This window comes from Mytilus galloprovincialis, chromosome 9 (genome assembly GCF_965363235.1).
Source record: "Mytilus galloprovincialis chromosome 9, xbMytGall1.hap1.1, whole genome shotgun sequence".
In the NCBI taxonomy this organism is placed as follows: Eukaryota; Metazoa; Mollusca; class Bivalvia; order Mytilida; family Mytilidae; genus Mytilus; species Mytilus galloprovincialis.
Genome location: NC_134846.1, coordinates 5,390,521 through 5,396,604, shown reverse-complemented (window position 1 = coordinate 5,396,604; position 6,084 = coordinate 5,390,521).

The window sequence follows — 6,084 nt, the reverse complement described above, 5'->3', positions numbered from 1 at the left end:
ATTCAGGGCTTTAAGTAAACTATGCATACTGTAAACTGAGAATTTATGATGAGTCATCATAGTTAAGGCCCAGGATTTTCTCAATCTTTATGAAATATTTGTAAAACGTCATATTTAAGTTAAATTCTTTAAAATCTGTGAGATAAACCAAACTTTTTTCACCCAATATAGGTTGCCTTTCTGTAAATATTGAAATACAATTTCTCATAGGAACTCCTTTTACGGCTAAGGCTAACACTGTAACACTTTTGCTATGAAGTTTTGAAAAAAAATCATATCCTAGAATAGAAAGTTTATATGCACTACTATTTTGTTTCAATTATATAGGACTCGCTATGCAGCATATTTTCAACGTTTATTTACCCCGAACTTATAAGAGTTTTAACTTACGCTAAATTTCCTAACTACCCTTACCTGTAGGATTACTACAGATTTCAATATAAACAATATACATATGTATATTTACTGAGGTGAAACATAGAGATCATAACTGGGAACCAGTATGAAACAAAATTAATTATCTATGAATATTGTATATCTCCCCAAAAGAGGCGTGGTTTGAGAAGCAGTTGTATTTAATTGACGACATACAGAATCTCCAAAGCGAAAACACATGTTATCTAATAAAAACTCATGGAGAGTTTTAGTAATCACAGCTTGTCAAATTGACAGAGCTCTTTTGTTTGTTGTTACATCATAAATCTACGTGTCACAGTCACAGAGAAAATTTATATTTACAATAACAAACAAATTTGACATTAGCGATTTATTCAGCAAGATATATAGTAAAATTTCCAGTTTAAAGGTTTGCGTTTTCAAAATTGAAAACAACACGTTTAATTATTCCATGCGTCCAAAAGCGCCTTTCTGTATTTACCTTCATCAGGAACGTTCAAAGCCAAACATTTGAAATCCGAGGATGTATACATATAGTACCGAAACCACTGAATGGCTTTATGACAAAAATACCTAAAATAAATAGCCAAATTCATCTAAAGTCAACTTTGCCTGAGGGAGTTGTAACTTTAGTTTTTTAATAATTTCAAAACGTATAAACGGCCAATTTTAGAAAAGTTTGTTGAATCATGTCGATACCGATGTACTGACTACTGAGCTGATGATACCCTCGGGGACTAATAGTCCACCAGCAGAGGTATCAACCCAGTGATGTCAAAAATTGAAAACAACACGTTTAATAATTCCATGCGTCCGAAGCGCTATTCTGGATTGACCTTCACTAGGAACGCTCAAAGCCAAACATTTGAAATCAGAGGATGTATAAATACCTAAACCATTGAAAAGCTATATAAGAAAAATATTTAAAATAATTAGCCAAATTCACCCAAAGTAAACATTTGCCTGAGGGTTTTGAAACCTTAGTTTCTTAATAATTTCAAATTTTAAAAAATTGAAAACAACAAGTTAAATAAGTCCATGCGTCCAAAGCGCTTTTCTGGATTTACCTTCAACAGGCACGCTCAAGGCCAAACATTTGAAATCCGAGGATGTATAAGTACCGAAACCGTCGAAGAGCTATATAACAAAAAATACCTTAAATAAATAGCCAAATTCATCTAAAGTCAACTTTGCCTGAGGAAGTGGAAACCTTAGTTTCTTAATAATTTCATAAATTTATAAACGGACAATTTTAGTAAAGTTTGTTAAATCATGTCGGTACCGAAGTACTAACTACTGAGCTGATGATACCGTCGTGGACTGATAGTCCACCAGCAGAGGTATCGACCCAGTGATGTTAAACACATTTCATTTTGAATAATTAAACAAAGCAAAATTATTTTTCATAAAAAATAAATCGAAATCATTAAGAAATCAATCAATTTACTGAAAATAATCATCAAAGCGCGAATGAAGTGAGACAAACATAATAAATCTCTTTTATGTCAAAATCGATAGATTTACCTGGCACTGAACATTGCTGAAAATTCGAAAACAACAATTTTATCGATGTACTGATTTGAAAGAAACCGTTTTTAACGCTGCTGAACCGAAAGCATAGCGTATTCTCTTAATTATATGAGTCAATACTGAAATTACTAGATCTCCTGCACGGATCAGGGTAAACACATATACTTTCTACTTCAATATTTGGCCTTTATGTATAACATTAAAAACATTTGTAGGTTTATTATTCAACGTTATAATCAAATTTCTAATGATCATAAAAACAGAAATTTATGTGTCAACAACATATATTTTTTTGCAAGAAATGTCTATGTGTTATAAATACGTATTGATGATTTTTTGACAGATTTCATGCGCTTCCTATACAAATCATTACCCATTTTCAAAGTATTCAATCAGTAATATTTCAAATGATAAAAAAGATAAATGCATATTTTTTTTTTAATTTTCAGTTTAAGTTCATCGAGCCAAAGTTGAATGTCAAACTTTTTAAAAATCTGTGACATAGTCCATTTACTGTTCCTTAACCTTAAACAATATGTCATGCTCTTAGATGCTAGGGATATTTTTTTTAAAATTATTACCAAAACTACAAATGGAATAACATGTACAAGTATGATATTCAGTCTAAAAAAAATTTACATTTCCATTATGTTTGAATTGCATTAGAAATACCTCGTTTATGTCAAAATAAATTAATGAAACTTGAAAAACGTTGTCATTTTAGTGGTATATTTTACATTGCCACAAAAGCGCGAGGTTTGGCTAGCAATAAAACCAGGTTCAACCCACCATTTATTTTCTTAAAATGTCCTGTAACAAGTCAGAAAAATGGCAGTTGTAATCTTATAGTTCGTTTCTATGTATGTATGTTGCGTTGTCGTTTGTTTTTGTGGCACTTCAGTGTTTCTTTTGTTTTGTTGTTTTCCCATTGTTGTTGATGTGTTTCCCTCGGTTTAAGTTTGTTACCAGGATTTTTCTTTTCTCTCAATCGATTTATAACTTTTTAACAGCGGTAAACTACTGTTGCCTTTATTAATACATAACAAGATGTGTAGCTGTATGTTAAATACAAACAAGAACTAGCTGTTATGAAAAAAGACTTTTAAAATCCCTGACGCTGAAATGAGCGCACACAATGTTTTACCCTTAATAACTTATAGAAATATGCCAGGAACAGTTTACACACATTATTGTGAAGGATATTTATTTTTGTTCCGATTTATGACAAATTGTCTGATATCTTATTCAAGAAACAAGTGCGGGGATAAAAATGACCTTTGATCTTTCCTCTTCCTTTTTCTATACATATATTTGTTACTATTCTCAATTAGGTCACGATATTAACAAACCTTGAACGAATTAGTATTGAATCTTTCACATTAAATAGGACATGTTAAGACGGCGAACATTCCCGTTTTGAATTTTCCTCAGAGTTCAGTGTTTTTGTGATTATTTTCTTTTTGTATCACTTAATAATTTTGAAATACAGTTTCTACATCAATATTGCATATACTAACCAAGTTTGCTGGTTATTTTACTTTAAGAGAGTATAGGGAAATTCCCAATTTTTCATGATTTTCTGCTAAGAAAAGCTTATTTTCACCCAAAATTGCAACACTATTGCGTTTGATTGCAAATAATTGTATTGGAATCGACGACAAGAACGTTTTTTTTCTTATTGACCTAACCAATTCTGCTTGTATTTTGATAGGGGAGTGTGTAACATGTCATCTCCAGTTTTTCATGATTTTTCTACAAAATCCATATTTTCTTCCCAAAAAAATCAGTAATCGTCTTCTAGGACATGTTGGATTTATGGCGAATTTATAAATAACAATAAAGGTACCTTCAGCTAGTCAACAATCCGACAATTTCTATATTGATATCGCACATTTTAACAAAGTTTGCTATCTATCAATAGCTTTATGCATATGGTATTGTAGGGGAAATCTTTCATGTTTTTCTTTTAAAAAGCTTATTTTCACCCTTAATTGCGAAGGCAATAACGTTTAAACCGTATAAACGTAACAAAATCTGCTTGTATTTGATAGAAGAGTTTTTATTATTTTTTGTTTGTTTTGACCTCGCAACACCCGTTTCGGTTTTCTAAGATAATGAACTTGAAAAATATGTGATTTTCATAACCTAAGATATCAGGATAACAGGATATAGCGGTGAATTCGTCATTTATTGTATGACCAATATTGTCAATTGACCCCTTAAGGAGTTATTGCCCTTTAAAGACAATTTTACACAATTTGTTTATGTAAAGATTTAAGTAAAAAAAAAAACAGGTGACCGATTCAGGCGCTTGAGAGCCTCTTGTTAAAAATATGCATAAAACCCCGTTTTAATACTCTCGTGATTATATTATTTGCATAATTGCGTTTCGTTATCGTTTTTATTTAGAACTAGTAATAAAGATTTCATTAGCTGTAACATGATTAAACAAAAGCTCTTTAAGATTTGTAAACATATTAATCTTCTGAAACCAAAAATATGTTAAAGATTATTACTTTTCATTGATAAATCAACAGGAGTACACAAGTTGAAATGTCTCTCCTGCTTTACTGAACATTGATAGTTTATAAAAAGTCTCAAAGATAAAAGTTTTACTACGAGTATTACAAAAACTTTACATTTTCAAATGGAGTCAAGGTTAGATAATCCTGTCTGACAGACATTTACACCTTACAATTATTATTCAATATACCAAACATAGTTGACATAGTGCTTATGGTATTGAAAAACAAAAGCACGCAAATGAGGTCAAAGTTGAATTTGACTGCCAGACAGACATATACAAAAGAGGGGCGAAAGATATCAGAGGGACAGTCAAACTCATTGATCGAAATTAAACTAACAACGCCATGGCTAAAAAAGAAAAACACAAACAGACAAATAATTGTACACAACGAAAACTAAAGACTTAAAAACACGAACCCCATAAAACACTGGGGTGATCTCAGGTGCTTCTGAAGAGCAAGCAGATCCTGCTGAACATACGTCTTGTTGCTCATGTTATTACAAACCAAGGAAATAATATAATTTCGTAGGTCACATTCGTGAAAAGGGAAGGGGATTGTAGTTACGATATAAAGAAAACATTCAATATCACCTGTGAAAAGGTTATTCCATGACGGTCAACGAACTCGTGATGGCGTCTGCAAAATTTACGAAGTGATGATTTCAACTTCACCATTTGGAACTTTTGGTTTAATAGCTTTCTAGTGAGCAGTAACTCTCTTTCAATGACATCGTGATAGGGAATACACTTCGTACAATCATTCCATTAATCTTATTAAAAACCGATCTCTCATCACTCACTTTTTTAGATATGTCACGAGGGGTCTATATTATCCTTACGGTAACTAGTTTAAAAATTATATCCGAAGATCATGTTCATCAACCAAGATGGCCGCCATGACTAAAAATAGAACATGAGGGTAAAATGCAAATGTTTTAGTTTATATCTCTTAAACTAAAGCATTTAGAGCAAATCTGACATGGGGAAAATTGTTCATCAGGTGAAGATCTATATGTGCCGAACTTTTCACGCATCAGACAACCCGTTTTTGGGTTGCTGCCCCTGAATTTGAAATTTTAAGGAACTTTTGCAGTTTTTGATTACTATCTTGAACATTATAATAGATGGAGATAAACTGTAAACATCAAAATTTGTTCAGCAAAGCAAAGTTGTCAATTGACCTCATAATGAGTTAATGCCCTTTAAAGTCTTTAACAAAAATCTTCTACACTGAAACTGTATGGCCAATTTAATCCAAATTTAGCCTAAATCATTCTTAGGGTATCTAGTTTAGAAACTGTATCAGATGACCTTGACCATCAACGTAGATGGCCACAATGGCTAAAAATAGGACATGGGGGTAAAATGAAGTTTTTTACTTATATCTCTAACCTTAAGCATTTAAAGCCAATCTCACATGGGGTACACATGTTCATCAGGTGAAGATATATCTGTGCTTTTACAAAAATCTTGAAGACTGGAACAGCTGGGCCCAATTTATCCAAATTTGGCCTAAACCATTCTAAATGCATCTAGTTTAAAACCACAAAATGATCAGTGAGTCAAGATCTACTAACAATTCAAATTTTGCCGATATAGTTATGAAGACTGACTCTTTATAGGAGTGGTTG